Source organism: Sarcophilus harrisii, chromosome 4, assembly GCF_902635505.1.
Source record: "Sarcophilus harrisii chromosome 4, mSarHar1.11, whole genome shotgun sequence".
NCBI lineage: Eukaryota > Metazoa > Chordata > Mammalia > Dasyuromorphia > Dasyuridae > Sarcophilus > Sarcophilus harrisii.
In genome coordinates, this window is record NC_045429.1 from 317,107,062 (window position 1) to 317,124,652 (window position 17,591).

General features: G+C 34.6%; 1 long non-coding RNA gene across 4 annotated transcripts in view; it reads right to left on the reverse strand.

Annotated features, from left to right (window-relative positions):
- The window catches only part of LOC111720552, a 257,687-nt gene that overhangs the window by 125,541 nt on the left and 114,555 nt on the right, over positions 1–17,591 (reverse strand). Inside the window, exon 1 of one of the 4 annotated variants that reach the window (XR_002770193.2) lies at positions 14,099–15,361. The exons of the other annotated variants lie outside the window; for them this stretch is intronic. This is a non-coding gene — a long non-coding RNA (uncharacterized LOC111720552). Of the gene's footprint in view, positions 1–14,098; positions 15,362–17,591 lie in introns of those variants that run through there. 4 annotated transcript variants of the gene reach the window in all.

Below are 17,591 nucleotides of genomic sequence, written 5' to 3' on the forward strand. Positions count from 1 at the left end.
GAGAAACAGAAGAAATTAGGATAGAAGGAAATGCACAGCAGTCAAAACTTTGAATGTGAATGAGATGAAGTCATCCATAAAATAGAAGTGGATAACAGAATAGATTAGAAAATAGAATCCAATGAAATGTTGTTTATAAAATACATGATTGAAACAGAAAGAAATACATAAAGTTAAAAGGGGGGGGAGGGGCTGGAATGGAATCTATTATGCTTCAGCTGAGTTACAAGTGCTAGTAATCATGATCTCAGACAAAGCAACGGCAAAATTAGACCTCATTAAAAGATATAATCAGGGAAACTACATTTTGCTTGAAGGTACCATAGATAATGGAATAATATCAGAGCTAAACATGTATGCATCAAATATGTATGCAACATGTATGCATGACATCCACTTCTTAAAGAGAAAGTTAAATGAGTTACCAGAGGAGATAGTAAAACTATATTAGGGGTGAAACTTTAATTTTCCCCTCTTGGAACTGGATAAAAATAACTCTAGAATAAAGAAAGACGTTAAGGAGATAGAGAATTTTAGAAAAGTTAGGTATGATAGATCTGAAGAAATTTAAAGGGAATACAAAAGAGTATGCCTTTTTTCTCAGTTGTACATGGCACCTTCAGAAAAACTGATGGTATAACAGAGCATAAAAACCTCATGAACATATGCAGAAACACAGAAATTTTAAATGCACTCTTTTCAGACCATAATGTAAAGAAAAATACATTATTTAAAAGGCTTTAGAAACATAACTGGAAACTAAATAATCTAACTCAAAAGAATGAGTGGGTTAAAGAAAAAATCTTAAGTAGGTCAAAGAACATATCTTATGTATAATCAAAAATTTCATTAAATATGACAATAATGAGATAACATAATAAAGTCTCTGTGATGTAGCCACAACAGTACTTGGGGAAGAATTTATATCTCTAAATATTTGCATCAATAAAAAAGAGAAAGAGCAGGTCAATGAATTGAGCATGTAACAAAAAATGCTACAAAGTCAACAAATCAAAAATTCTCAATTAGACACCAAAGTAGAAACCCTGAAAATCCAAAGAAAATTACGGGAACTTCGTAGGGAGTATGGAAATGCAGCAATTCCAACTTATAATTTGTGATATAGGGCAGACTGGCATAAACTAAAGTAGCAACTGCTTGAGATTTGGGGATAATAAATTTCAAAAGGTTGAAAAGTAGGACCTCATGGCCTGAAATTCATATGCAAAGGAAGTCAGCTCAAGAGAGAAGCACTCAAAAGTGAAATTCTAAAAACAAAGAGAAACAATTCCATGGAGGAAAGGGGGACTTTGTCTAAAGATAATGACACGGACATTCAAGGAACTCACTGATCAGAAAAATTTTAAGAGATGCATCAATAACATCCAATTATCATATACCACAATTTATGAATACAGTGGTATAATTTTCCCCATAAGAAGCAATGAATATGAAGAATTACCCCCCCCCCAAAAAAAGTAATGACTTGGATGATAACACAGAGTGGTTAAAAGAGCCAAAATCACAATATACATAAATGATTACTACAATGTAAATGAAGAGAGTATAACAAAAAACACCGGACAAAGATAAAGATGCTGACACTAAATTATTCAAATGAAAGGCCAGAAAAGTCCACATCCTGCCTTTCTGTTTACAACTGGAAAACCACAAAAAGTAGAAAGTGATATATATTTTTGATCAAAAGCATTCTATTAAGTAGTTTTGTCAAATTGTTTTGAGGGAAAATGTACTCTGCATGAGATATGGAAGGATTGAGTATTTTGGAGAACAGTATTATGTCAAAATAAAATGCATAGAAATTTTCAAAAGAAATATAGAATCTGATAAAAGCAAGATCAAGTAATGGAGGAAGAATATCAATATGTTCCGTAAGAATCGTTTCTAACATTAAAGCTTAGAATGAACTGAGACTGCTACAAAATGCCACAGACAACAAAAAGAATATATACATTTATTCTAGATCTAACTATGTTGAGAAATGGGACCGTTGTGCACAATGGATCACAATGACAGCAAATGGCCAAAAAGTAGAGTGACTTTTCTTTTCTTGTGGCTGTTGTTTCTGTCAAAGAGAATGAAAAGTTAAGAGAAGTTAAGAGATAAAAAGGAGAGTACCTACTTGCCTAATCCTGTTGAACTACATTACAAGGTACTGAAAGAGCTGGCATAGATGACCATTAAACTATTGTTAGTGATCTTTTTTTTAAATGTGGAGAATGGGAAAAGTGCCACAAAAATAGAGAAGGATAAATGTTGTCCTGGTTTTCAGAAAAGAGAGAAGAAAGACAGCAGCAGACTCTAGGCCGATGAGTTTTAGTTAAATGTCTGATAAAATTCTAATTGGTAGCATAGTGGGGGACTCTATTTTGAGAGTGAATCTCTCTATGTCATCCAGGCTGGAAGTTCAAGGTCTACTCATGGGTCATTATATCATTAGTAGTTATACACAGGACTAATGAATTTTGGCTTGCTTTAATGACCTGGACCTCCTTGGCTAGCCTGGTGGACCACAGTATTCCAGAACTTCTAAGATCTATATGTCAATATATATACTACTAAGATTAATATACCAGCCCTTAGCCTTTTTCTTGTGCAGCAGGACAAATGTGGAAATATGTATAGAAGAATTGTATGTTTTAAATTATATTGGATTACTTACTATCTACAGGAGGGAGTGGGAAAAGAGAGGGAGAAAAATTGGGAACACAAGGTTTTGCAAGGGTAAATGTTAAAAACTATCTTTGCATGTATTTTGAAAATAAAAAGCTATTGTTCAATTAAAAACAAAGAACAGGTTATTATTTTTTTAATTTTTAAATGAAAAATACTATGAAAAAGAAAATGTTTTTCAAACATAGAGGGAATTGAATTAAATCTACTAAAAAATTAAGAGCCATGATCCAGTTGATAATTGGTCAAAAGATATCAACTATGTCCAAAGGGCTATAAAATCATGTATATCATTTGACTTAACAACAACACTACTAAATCCCAAAAGAAGTTTTTAAAAAAAGTAAAAGGACCTATATGTACAAATATATTTACAGCAGCTCTCTTCTCAGGGCAAAAAAATGGAAACTGAGAGAATGCTCATCAATGGGGAATGGCTGAATAGATTGTGGTATGTGATTATGTTGAAATAATATTGTTGTGTGGAAAATGATAAGCAGGATGCTCTCAGAAAAAAAAAATCTGGAAAGTCCTTCATGAACTCAAGCAAAGTGAAATTCCAGATCATAGAAAAAATGATGATGATTATGATTAAAAATCTTATCCATATCCAGAAAAAAAAAACTGTGTCTGCATATATATAGAAGCATATCTTCTCTCTCTCTTTTATTTTTTTACTTGATTTTTCTTGAGGATTTTCTTTCTGGTGAGGAGAAATCTATGTGGTTTGTTGTTTTTTTTTTTTCACATGACTTTTACAGAATTATTTTGCATAACTTCATATATGCTTTCTTAATGGAGAGATGGGATAGAGGACAAGGAGGAGAATTTGAGAACTCAAAGTTTTGGAAATAAATGTAAAAACATTGTTTTGAATGTAATTGGGGAAAAATCAAAATATTAAAAAAATTTTAAAAAATAAATTAAAAAACAGGTCATGCGAGGCTAACTTCATTTCCTATTTTGATGGAGTTATTGTATTAGTAGATTTTTTTTTTCCTGGAAAGCCAGTCATTAAATATTTGCCAGTATACTCCCAGTGGAGGGTAACCTCAAGATCATGATCTATGAGGATGAATTAAAACAATTAGAATTGTTGAACACAGAGATGAGAAAAATTACATGATTGGCAGCTGTATGGAAGTATTTGAAGGACTTCCATGTTAAAAACTTTACAATAGGCAGATGTGGAGGAGTAGATTTCAGCTGAATATAGGGAAATCCTCCTAGCAATCATGGCTATCCAAAAATAAATCAGGTTGTCTCAAGAGATGACGGACTCCTTGTCACTAAAGTTCTTCGAACAAAGATAGGTATGTTGCAGAGGAAAATCTGGTTCCAAGTCAGGTTGGGTGAGATAATGTCTAAGATTCTTTACAACTCTGACATTCTGTTACCTATCAAGAAGACAGCTAATATGCAAACTATTGTCCCCTAACTGCTGTCTGCCTCAGTTTCTTCATCTATAAAATGGAAATAATAATCACATCTACCTCACAAGATTACTGTGAAGATCATAGGAGATAATATCTGTAAGTGCTTAAGCACAGTACCTAGAGCATATTAGGAGCTTATATAAATGATAGTTCCCTTCTCTTCCCTTCTCTTTGACAGCTTGACTGAGCTAAGGCAAAACCTTAATCAGATTTCTGAATACAAGATCTTCCAGATGGTTAACCTTGTGATCTAACACAGTAATCCCCAAACTAGGGTAGCAGCCATAAAGCTAACTAGAAATGAAACAGGTTCTCTTATTTGGGCAGCATTTCAGACAGTCTTATAAGGAAAAGCCCATGAGATATCCTAGGGGAATCACTGTAGTTCTAAAATTCAGAGGGGCAGATAATGGTGCCCTCACTTGTTCAGTCACTTTCAGCAAGATACAACATTTTGCAATATATGCAAGATGCAATATATGGTAAATGTTTAACAACGAGCTCTCCTGGGAATGAGGAGGGAGGAATGTATGCACAATAAACTTTTGAATTTAAATTACATCACAACATTTTCTCCATCACTTTCTTCAGTAAAGACAATTGACAAAAGAATAAATCAAACCTTGATTTATAGTGCTTGATAATTTCTGAAATGTCAATAAATGTTCATATTGAAATTGAACAATCAGAGCTGGCAGGAAAGGGCTCTAGAATATCCCTGAAAAATATGAACTCCCATCAGGTGAATTTACAAGTCATAGGATGTAGTTTTAAGGGGATAAACAGGAAAAGAAAGGAAAGGGAATAAGTATTTATTAAGTACCTACTATGTACTAAATCTGGTACTAAGTGCATTTGATCCTTCCAACAACCCTAAGAATTAGGTATTATTATTATTATCCCCATTTTACTTAAGAGGAACCCGAGTTAGACAGAGGTTAGATGTTTTGCCCAGTCATATAGCTAGCTATTAAATGTCTGCAGCCAGATTTGAATCTTTCTCCAGGACCAACACTCTATCTGCTGCGCCAACTAACTACCTCTCTCTCACAAAATGGACAAGTAGCTAAAAAATGATTCCTGCAAAGAAACCACAGATTAAAGATAATACTTTGTAAGCAACTAACATATTTGACACTGCTTCTAATAAAAGTTCTTTGTCAACCACATAATAATGTAAAAGCAATAAGATTCTAATAATATTTGACTAGAAGTCACTAAAGTGATGCAGTGAATGGTGCCAGGCTTGGAGTCAGTATGATCTGAATTCAAAAATGGTCTCAGACATTTAGTAATTGTGTCACCCTGGACAACAAGTCACTTACCCCTATTGACCTCAGTTTTCTCATCTATAAAATGACCTGGAGAAGGAAATGGCAAACCATTCCAATATCCTTGCCAAGAAAACACCAAATGTGGTGAAAAAGAGTGGAATATGACTTAAACAACTGAACAATCAAAAAAAAAATTCTAAATTACCATGAAGATTGTTTGAATTATGAATCTACATCTATTATCATTGACAATGAACTTTGTCTTAAAAGAATGTTATGCCTTATGATATTAGCTAATGATAAGAAAGAAGCAATCATGATCAGCAAGACATTTAATAATTTTTTTTTATTTAATAGCCTTTTATTTACAGGTTATATGCATGAGTAACTTTACAGCATTAACAATTGCCAAACCTCTTGTTCCAATTTTTCACCTCTTACCCCCCTATCCCCTCCCCCAGATGGCAGGATGACCAGTAGATGTTAAGTACATTAAAATATAAATTAGATACACAATAAGTAATAATTTTTTGTTGCCAAGAATAATGTCACCTGTATCTTCAAATTTAAAAATTTTAGAAAGATAATTTTCTTATTTATTTACAAATTTCCCCAAAGAAGGGTTTAAATAAGTTTTAAACCACTTGTTAAAAATAAAAAATACAACATCTTCTGATTCATTTTTGGGAATTACTGATTGATGTTAGGGAAGATAAAAATTTATAAGGTCAATTTGCATTTAAAGCTTTGTATAATTGGTATACAGGATTGAAAAGTATGTATCACAATTTAGTCAGTGCAATGGATAGTGAACTTCTTCCATATGGATCTGTGTATCTTTGCATCTTTTTCAACTATGGCCACCATTAAAACCAAATATCCAAACAAGCTGAACTGAGAACCAGACCTTCAAATTATCACATCAAAAGGTATCAAACCAAGATTTTCAAAAATAATGATGCAAATCCAATCACACTGTTCTCACTAATGTTAAAACGTTTTGTTTACTAAATATCCCTGCTTGTGCAATAAAGTCAGCCTACTTGGAACTTTATATCAGTTTCTATTACCCATCTTTTACCACCAGGTAGCTCTGAGTATTTTAGTTTGATCAAAACACTGTTGATGATTTCATTTTTACCTCATTCTTTGATTTCTATTTCTGTGTATTTTATAATGCACATAATCTATTAATACAAAAATAGGTTCCAATATTTTAAAGTAATTATCAATATATTGAGTACCTGTTCAAGACATTTTTGTTGATAAAACTACACAACAACTATTGGAAACCATTGATCTGATAGATGAGAGTCATATGTGTTCCACAGTAATGTTGACCCCAAATCTCTTATGGAGTCCTTAGTCTATCTCCAAAAGGGAAAAGTTTATATTAACCAAACTTAAAGTTTTCCAGTTGTTTGAGAAAGTCTTTTCCATAAAAACATACTATATAATCCATACTTAAAACTTTTGTCCTACCCTTCACAATCTCTGATTTTTGTTAATGATAATGAATATTTTTAGGAGAGGCAATATGGCTTAATGGATAAGGAACTAGGTTTGGAGTCACATAAATTTGGGTTCAAGTCCTGCTTCAGACAATCCTTCTTAGACATGTGATTTTAAGCAAATCACTTAACTGCTCTGTGCCTCAGTTTCCTCATCTATAAAATGACGAAGTTGTACTCTGGGATTGCTAAATCTATGATCCTAAATTAGATCTGTTGTAGGGAAATGGTACCCTTAATCTCTGCCCCCAACACCTCAGCTCTCTTTGTTAATTTGTCAGTAGAAATAATGAAGGTAATTATTAGATAGGGAGATAGGGAGGATCATGAGGTTTATCTTCCAGTTTTCTCCAACTGGAAGAAAGGGAGAAACTGAGTACATAAATCTAAATTTCTGCCTACATTTCTATATACTATTCTTCCATTTATTGGAGATGAACCCTCCCAACTTCACCATCTTTCTTCTGCTGCTGTACCCTTTCCTCAAAACAAGGTGGAGAAAAAAAACGCCATCTATTCTGAACCACCTTCCAAGCCTACTCTCTCAACCTATTTCAATAGTAGTTACCAAAAGTACAAGAATTTTTTTTAGCCTTCCTTGATTAATTTTCCTTAGATCCCTAAAGCAAAGTAAGTATTATCACACTCTTAAAAAAAAAAGGGGGGGGGGGGAAACTAAGGCTCCCAGAAGTAAACTGATTTATCCCTGGGGTCCTTTACCTATGGTAGATAGAGGATTTAAATTCATGTCTCTCATCTCCAAAATACAGTATCCTCTGAATGATGGTGTCCCTGCAGATTAACAAGTCTTGGAACTAAAACTGAAATATCTTGCATACTGCCGTATATATGGAGTCAGCTGAGGCTCTAATTGGCACAGAATGCCAAGTGCAATGCTGTATACCTACATAACAGACTAGGTTCTCATATGTGTCGAGATGATATAGCAATTCCTAAATAAGGAGTTCATTCTGTCTTCTATATTCTTAGAGTTAATGTAATTTAGAACTTCTCTAGTTTCTCTGCAGTTTTACTTGAATAGGTGAATTCACTTGCTACTCACTATTTGTGATAGTCTTTCTTGTAACCAGCATTCAGTGACAAGGAACAAAGCTGCTGAACGTAAGATAGAGGCTACTTTCCCCATTAAGAGCAAAGATCTGCCAGCTAGGGGAATGTTCAATTGTTGTTGCTATTTTGTAATTTCAGTCATGTCTGAGTCTTCATGATCCCTTTTTAGGAATTTTCTTTGCAAAGATTCCAAAATAGTTTATCATTTCCTTCTCTATCTCATTTTACAGATGAGGAAACTGAGCCAAACAGGGTGAAGTGACTCACCCTGCTGTCTGAAGCCAGATTCAAGCTTAGGTTCTCCTAACTCCAAACCCAGCATTTAATTCCTCAAACCACTTAGTTGTCCATCAATTAGAGAATGATTATGTTAGGATATATTTATAAGTATGTATGCAATGGAATATTACAGTACCATAAAAGGTAACAAAAGAAATGGATTTTTTAAAAGTAATATTAATAGATGAAATGAGTAGAAAAGGAGAATAATTTCTATTTCATGACTATAACTCTAAATACAAACAACTTTGAAAGCTTTAGAAATTTTGATCAATGCAATGATCAGTAGGAATGATATTGACTAGAATGCTAAAGTTAAAAGCTCTAAGTTCAAATCATCCTCAGATATTTACTATATGACTCTAGGCAAGTCATTTAACCAACCTGACTTTCAGTTTGATCATAAGAAAATGGAGGAGTTGGTCTTAATGACCTTTAGGGTTCATTCTAGCTTTAAAACTATGCTATAGTTTTATAACTCCAGAGGACATATAATGCAGCTTACTTCCCACTTCTTAACAAAGAGATAATAGACTAGAAATATAGAAAGGGACAAAAGTTTCCAGGTATGACCAATACCTGAGTACTTTGGTTTATCTATAGTATGGAAAGACTTTGGAATCTGGAGAAGAAGAAAAAATTCAAAGACCGGAGAACTATTACTAGTTCTCAGCTAGATGGCACAGTGAAAAGAGAGATGGAGTCAGGAAAACCTGAATTCAAATCTAGCCTCAAACACTTACTAGTTGTATGACCCTTAGAAAATCACTTAATCTTTGTTGCCCTCAGTTTCCTCATCTGTAAAATGGAGATAATGACATCCTCTATCTCCAAGGATTGGTAAGGTAAAAAAATCAAATGAGAAAATAATTGTAAAGCATTTAGTACAGTGCCCCCCCCCATAAAAAAGCACTATATCATTGTTAAATTATTATTTTTAACAATAACTTTTTTTTAAAATAAGAAAAAGAAAAATGGCCTCCACACTACTTCTTGGCCATTATCACACCATTCAACTACCTGAATACTCCACCCACTCCCTCTTTCCCATTCCCTTATTTTACTTTACTTTTACTTTACTTATTATCTTCTACAACAGAATTTAAGATCCTTGAGGACAAGGATTATCTGAATATTTGTAATTCCATCCTTATGTTTATTGATTGATTTGAATGGATATGGGAGATGGGGAGAGAAATGAATGAAAGATGATATTGTGATTTCAAACCCACTAACTTAGAAAATTAATTTCATTAATGAAAATAGGAATGTTGGGGAAGAGAATCACCAGGGAAAAATGATGAATCTAGTTTTAGATGTGTTGAATTCAAAGTAATGGCAAGACCTTCAAGTAGAAATATTCAATAAGCAATTAAAGAACTGAAAAGTAAACAAAATCTGAAGGATGGAGACATATGTGATGGGCTTTCACAAGATACTTCAAACAAACAAAAAAAAATCCATAATGTAAAGAGCTTACTATATGCTGCCTCCCTGAGCCATGCTATTAATCTATTCATCCATAACTGTATTCATCGTCAGTTGACAGATACATATATGTATTTTAAATCAAGATGCCTAAAACAAAAGTAGCAACTTAGCACACTGCCATTTACAAATTATATTTCCTTAACTCATTGTTACAATGAAGTCATCTGGGACAGATGAGAACCTGTTCTTTCTATAAAGAGTTCCAGGTAAGCATATCCTATGTTATCTCCTTCCCTTAAAAATCCATTCTATATAAAATTTAATATTAGGAAATCCTTGATTCATATGAAGACTATCATCAAACCATATTAACCCTAAAAAGACACAGTCAGCAGGTCGTAGAATTTAGAGATGGAAAAGACCTCATTGATCAATTTGTCCCAGCTTCTGATTTGGAGAGGAATGTTGACTGGGGGATGGGGGAAGAAGATGAGGGTCACTTCCTCTCTGCTTGATCTTTGCTTTTGAGGAAAGAGAAGAATCATGATTCGGGAATGTTACCTCTTTAGACAACCTCAAAAGAGATTTTTTTTTTTTCTCATCAAAAAAAAAAAAAAAAAGAAAGAAAGAAAGAAAAATCCATTCAGAGACTCCAGGTTATACAGACTAAGTTTCCAAAGAGACAATATTTCAATTTAAGTTGAAAGTTTTGGTAATGGAGTCAGTCCAAATGTTGAAGGAGCTGTGGGAAAACAGGAACACTGATGCACTGTTAGTAGAGTTGTGAATTGGCCCAACGGTTCTGAAAAAAAATTTGGAACCAGGCCCAAGAAGTCACTAAAATGTTCATATCCTTTGACTCAACATTGCCACAGTGAGGTTTATACTACCAAAGAGATGAAAGGAAACAGAAAAAGATTCCTATATTAAAATACCTGTAGAAGATCTTCTGTGCTGGCAAAGAACTGAAACTAAAGGGATTTTGGAATTGCTGAACAAATTATAGTAAATGCTTATAATAGAATATTACTTTTCAGTTAGTAATGATAAAAGAGATGGTTTCAGAGAACTCAGAAATGATTTGCATGAAGTAATGCAGAGTAAAATTAACAGAACCAGCAGAACAATTTATATAACTAAACTATTTTTTAAAAGAAAGAAAAAGCACCAATCAGTTTTCACAGACTTAACAGTACAGATCAACTCAGTAAACACAACTCCAGAGGTCAAATATTCAATAATGCTACTTACTACTCAGCACAGTTAGATGATACGCAGAATAAGTCAGATATTTTTGAAATGTGGGAATTTGTTTTATTTTACTATCATAGTTGTTATGAGAATTTTGTTTTCCTTTTCCCTATCTCTTTTCCAATTGGTTTGGGGAAGGTGATAGGGAGAAAAAACCAAATGCTTGATAATTGAAAATAAAATTTAAAAAAGTGAAAGGAATAGAGTCAGTCATATTATAAGAGATACTAAATGAATCCAGTTTACAAGTATATTGTTGGAATAGTTCATTAAATGATCTTTCATATTGAGGCCTTCCACTTCTTTGTAGATTTTTATGATCTATCAAGTCTTAGTAGGTACAAAAAATAATGGTAGAACAAGTTGATAAAAACTTGTTCGTGAGCATGGGTAAAACAAAGAAAATCCTTTTGGATTAATAAAAGAAACTGTCCATGGCCCATTAGCTCATTTGTGAAGAATCTAAGAGACCAAAATCATAGGGAGGACCAATTAAGAGAATTCTCTGTAGGCCCAGAATAGTGAAAGCTAATTCTAGCTATCTATTTCACAAAATATGATATCACCACCAAGCCAAACAAAAGGAATTAAGTTTTATTGATTTTTTTTAACATTGCAATAATTTCCAACTAAAAAACTAATAGTTTTGTAGAAACAATCTATAACTTTAGCAAAGTTGCAGGATACAAAATAAATCCACATAAATCATCTGTATATTACCAATAAATATCATCAGCAAGAAATGTAAAGAGAAATTCCACTTAAAAATTGTTGATAATATAAAATATTTGGGAGTTTACCTACCAGGGCAAAGTCAGGAACTATATAAACATAACTACAAAACACTTTCTACACAAATAAAGTCAAACCTAACAATTGGAAAAATATCAAGTGCTCATAGGTAGGCCAAGCAAATATAATAAAAATGACAATACTACCTAAATTAATCTATTTATTTAGTGCTCTACCAATCAAACTCCCAAGAAATTATTTTATAGATCTAGAAAAAATAATAACAAAGTTCATCTGGGAGAACAAAAAGTCAAGAATTTCAAGGAAATTAATGAAAAAAAAATGCCAAACAAGGTGGCCTAGCTGTGCCAGACCTAAAACTATATGTTATAAAGCAGTGGTTATCAAAACCATTTGGTACTGGCTAAGAAATAGAGTAGTTGATCAGTGGAATAGGTTAGATTCACAGAACATCACAATAAATTCTAAATATGCCATATCCACCTTATCCATTTCTTAAGGAATTAACTATTCCATTTAATAAAATGGGGGAGGGAGGAAAACCAACAACAAAAGTGACCACATCTGCAAATATATTCAATAGTCTGCTCTCAGCTGGGTGATATATTGGATAGAACACCAGATCAAGAAAACCAGAATTCAAATTCCCCCTCAGATACTTAGTAGCTATGTGACACTGGATACTAAACTCTTGTCTATCTCAATTTCCTCATCTACAAAATAGGAATAACAATAGCCCTTACCTTCCAGGGTTTTTGTGAAAATGAACTGATATACTATTTATTAGCTCTGAAAATTTAAAATCATTATATGCTAGCTATTATTAATAGTAATGTTATTATTATTATCACCATAATTAGTATAGTTTCCTGGTTCTGGTAGAAGAAGAAATATATGTTTCATTTTCTGTTCTCCAAGATCATTTCTTGCTTTTAAGTACTCACAGTTTCAGAGTTTGGCTTCATTTTACTGATCTCTTCATATAAATTTTTGAGACCTTTATATATTATTATTTTAGTACTTCTCATTTCACTTTTCATCAGTTTGACAAATCTTCCCATGTGTCTCTGAGAGTTTTAAAGTTATCATTTTGGTTAGCCAGGTGGTGCAGTGGATAGAACTCCAGCCCTGAATTCAAGAGGACCTGAGTTCAAATTTGACCTCAGACACTTAACACTTCCCAACTGCAGAACCCTGGGCAAGTCACTTAACCCCAATTGCCTCACCAAAATAAATAAATAAAAGTAATCATTTTATGTCACCATCACATACTACAATTTCTTCAACCCTTTTCCAATTGATATATTTTGTTACTAAGAATGTTGTTTTATATTCTGAAACATCTTGGACCTTTGCTTTTTTTATTCTTCCAATCACCATTTGGAATATGGATAGTATAATCAATTTTCTCAAGTAATTCCACATTCTCAATCAATTCCTACAACATTTCAGCCAATTCATAATATTATCACTATTACATTAGTATCAGTGAAAAAAAATTAAATACCTATTGTATAACAAGTGCTGAAGGTACAAAGAAAGGTGATAGTCCCTGGTCTCAAAGGAGTTCACAGTCTATTGGCGAGGCAATATATAAAACAACTATGTACAAAACAAGATATACAAGGTCCGTCTTTTCTCCAACATTTATCATTTTAACCTTTTGTCATCTTTGGCAATTTCTTGTGAAATGAAGCCTCAGAGTTGTTTGATTTGCATATCTCATTATTGCCAGGGGGCAAATTTTTCAGGGGCTCGGGGCCATGGGGGGTTCCCTCCTTCCTAACCAAATACCAAAAAAATACCTTAACCACATTTTTTAGGCACATGCTCCATTGCTGGGGAGGGTGGGGAGGGGTAAACTTCTCCTGAATCTTTTCTTCTTCAAATGACATTCCTTGCCTTTGATTCAGAGAAACCAGTATTCTGGAGATGGAGCCCAGGCCAGAAGGGAAGCCTCCCTCCGCCTATTTTACACACTGGCCTGAGCCTATGGGGGCCCAGGGAGGACAAGTGGCGAGGATGGAAAACGGAGGTGAAAGGAGGATAAAGAGAGAGAGAGAGAGAGAGAGGGCCCCCACCAAGTCTTATGACCCGCCAGGCCTCCTAGAGCTGCCAAGATGGCAGCGCCAAAGTGCAGCCCTGAAATACTTGGCCAGGCTCCGAAACAAACACCCAATCCAAACAGCCCCTGGTGAGACTCCGAACAGACTGTGTCAATAAGGGTGAAGAAAAAAAAAAGCCCAAACTGGCCACAGATCCTGCTTTCAAATATGTTGAAACAAAATAATCCCTCTCTCTCTTTTAAAATTTTCCACTGGTACTGAGGCGTCAGTGGAGCCTGCCTGGCGGCTTGTTAGAGCCTGCTGGCCCCTACAGCCCCTCTCTCCAGGCCTACCTGTCCTGCATAGGAATGAAGGCGAGGGGAGTTACATGATATACCCAACGCTGAACACTGAGGGATTACAGCTACTGCATTCAGAGCCTGGGGAGGCCCAGGGAACAGAGGAAAAGCTGTTCTCAGAGCGAGCGCTGGAAAAAGAGACTCGGAGGTGGGGGGCAGGGGAAGGAGAGCCAAGAAAGACAGACAGATAGACAGTTGCACTAGATATTGGCGGTTAATCAGGGTGGCTGGATCCTCACGTTCAAATAGGACCGAGAATACCTACTCCCAATTCTAACAGTAAAAAAGATAGGAGTTATTAACCCTCTTTTAGATTCAACAGATCCTAATTCAAGAGCGCAACTTGGGTGTTTGAGATTAAGTGCGGAGGGAGAATTGGTAGATACAGGCTGTGTGTGTGTTAGTCATTTCCAGATTAAAACTGGCTTTCACAGCAAGTTGAAACAATTGAATTGCCTTTCCCATACTCTGGCCAAAGCATTTGGGATCCAAAAGGGAGGGGGCAGGGCATTAGGATACCCGGCGGCGTTCTGCCTCTGACATCAGGCCCAGCTGTCAAGACTAAGATCAGCGCTAAGCTGAGGATGCCCAACACAAAACAGAAGCCAAGGCTGGCTTAGCAAGTTCTGATGAGCAAGCAGCGGAGAAGCTCGAGTTGACATCTGATTTCATCTGTCGAGCCAACAAAAGTAATGAGAAAATGGATAAGGCAAGGTGTGCACAGGAGAAAAAAGCCAATCCGTGGCTGGCTTCTCTGCCCCACATCCCACATGCATTCTCCCCCGTCTCTATTGTATTCAGCAATATGGACTTTAATTTCCTATAATATGGATTAATGTGAATTTTTATTTATCCTGTTCTATTGCAATTTCCTAAAGGAACATTACCATTCACTGCTAAGGGAAGAATAGACTTCATTCCAAGGGAAAGGCTAAGAAGGCTAAAAAAAAAAAAAAAAAAAAAAAACAACTCCTGGTACTGAAAACCATGGTGATCCTCTCAAAGGATGCATTGCAGATTATGGCTAAAAGAAGCCATAGTGAATTAGATGTGGTATTGTACTATAGCCCTGGATCAAGATTATCAAAAATTCCACCTCTGACATTTACATAGCTTATTGAGCTGTATGACTGACTCAATTTCCCTGAGACCATTCCTTCATCTGTATTGTTGTCCTTGGTGGTAGAGATGGTATTCAGTCATTTTTCAGTCATTTCCAACTCTTCATGACCACATTTGGGTTTTTGGGTTTTTTTTTTTTTTTTTTTTTTTTTTTTGCTATTACTTTTTCTAGCTTTGTAAAGCAATTTCTTGGCAGTTTGACTGGTATGCACTAAGTAGATTGCTTTAGGTAGAATTGTCATTTTTATTATATTAGCTTAGCCCACCTATGAGTATTTGATATTGCGGTTTTCATAACCAAAAAAAAAAAAAAAGAAGAAGAAGAAAAGAAAAGAAACTGGAGTGGTTTGTCATTTTGCAAGAAGAGGAAACTGAGGCAAACAAGATTAAGTGACTTGCTCAGAGTCACCCAACTAATATCTGAGGCCAGATTTGAACTCAGGTCTTTCTGTCTCCCATAAAATAAGCTAGAGAAGGAAACAGTCATTCCAGTATCTTTGTCAAGAAAACCTCAGAAGAGATCATGAAAAGTTGGACAAGACTGAAAAACAAAACTGAACAATAACACACATTTCTGCTTTACTCCCTTTACACATGCCATTCCAACCAAATAATGAACTTGCTGTTCTTTATATACAATATTTCATTTCCCATCTCTCTCTACTTTGGCAAAAGTTGCCCCCCCCCCAATGCCTAGAATGGTCTCCCTCATCACTTCTATCTTTTTTAATCCAAAATTCAGTCCAAATTTCTTCCTCTCACATAGTTATAAAATCATAGACTTAGAAGGGGAAGAGACCTTGAAGACCATCCAATCCTTGACTGACATTTTACAGGAAGAAAAAGAGGGCCAAATGGACTGAGTTGTCCAAGGTCACAGAGGTCATCTTGGCAGAGATGGGATTTGAAACCAGACTTTCAAACTCCAAATTCAGCATTCTTTCCCCTGTATTCCCAGGACTTCTCAAAGTTTTTCCTGATTTGCCAGTTGCTATTACCTCCACACACACCCTGTTGCTTTGCATTTATTTTATTAACCTTAGATTTATTTACATGTATACATGCTATTTGCTCTTTTAGAGTATAATAGTGATAATATGAATAATATTATTATACTAATAATATAGTATGAATGATAATAGTCTTTACATAGCAGTTTAAAGTTTATAAAGTGCCTTCCACATATTATCTCATTTTATCCTCCTAGCAATTCTGGAAGGTAGATGCTAGGATTATTTTCATTTTGAAAATGAGTAAAGTGAAGCAAATAGAAACCAAGCCCAAGTCACACAGCTATTAAATGTGTGAGGCTAGATTTGAATTCAGTCCTTTCTGATTTCTTAGTCCAACATTCTATTTACTAAGCTTCCTCTCCCTTAAGAGTGTTTTTTTATTTCCTTGTATTCCCAAAGCCTAGAACTACACTTTATACAGATAAGACACAGACACAGATATCAAATGCCATACTGACGTAGACACTTAAGAAATCCCCAAGCATTGACTGGTTCCACTGTTTAATAATATTTAAAATTACAAATAAATCATATGTGTATGCACATATGTTCACATGTTTAATATAAATGAATGCATATATATATACATACTCAAACTATATGTGTACTTATACATGTATCTATGTGTATTATTATTGTGCTGTTTCATTTGTGCCCAACTCTTCCTGATTCCATTTGGAATTTTCATGGAAAAGACCATTTCCTTCTCTAGCTTATTTTATAGATGAGGAAACTGAGGCAAACAGACTTAAGTGACTTGCCCAGAATCATCCAGCTAATGTCTGAGCCCAGATTCGAACTCAGGTTCTCCTAACTCCAAGAAAGGCACTCACTCTATTGACTACACTGCCTACCTGCCCTCATATACATATATTTTGTATGTGTGTGTATATGTGTATTCATATATGTATATGAATATATGTATTTTATCCATGTGCATGCATATATTTATTTGCATATATGTATATACATGTATACATGTGTGTATGTGATCAATATTAAAACTATTAAGCATTTTCACATTTTCCTTTTTTACTATATAGTCCAACTACCCCATTTAGATATCAGCCAGTTAATTAATTCACTCCCCCTTCCCCTTTAGTAGCAGAACCAGTATTTGCTCCATGATCCTCCTCAATTAAGAGTTTAAAGCTCTTTCTGACTTCTATTCATCAAGTAAATGCTGAGTGTCCATCACTGTATGAAAAAACACAACTACTCTGATGTAAATCAGAGATATATTTAGAGCCAGGCAAGATTGAGTTCCAACATTTACTAGTTATGTAACCAAATCACTTTATTCTCCCAAGGCTGTTTCCTCACCTATAAAATTGGATAGATAATATTTTAGT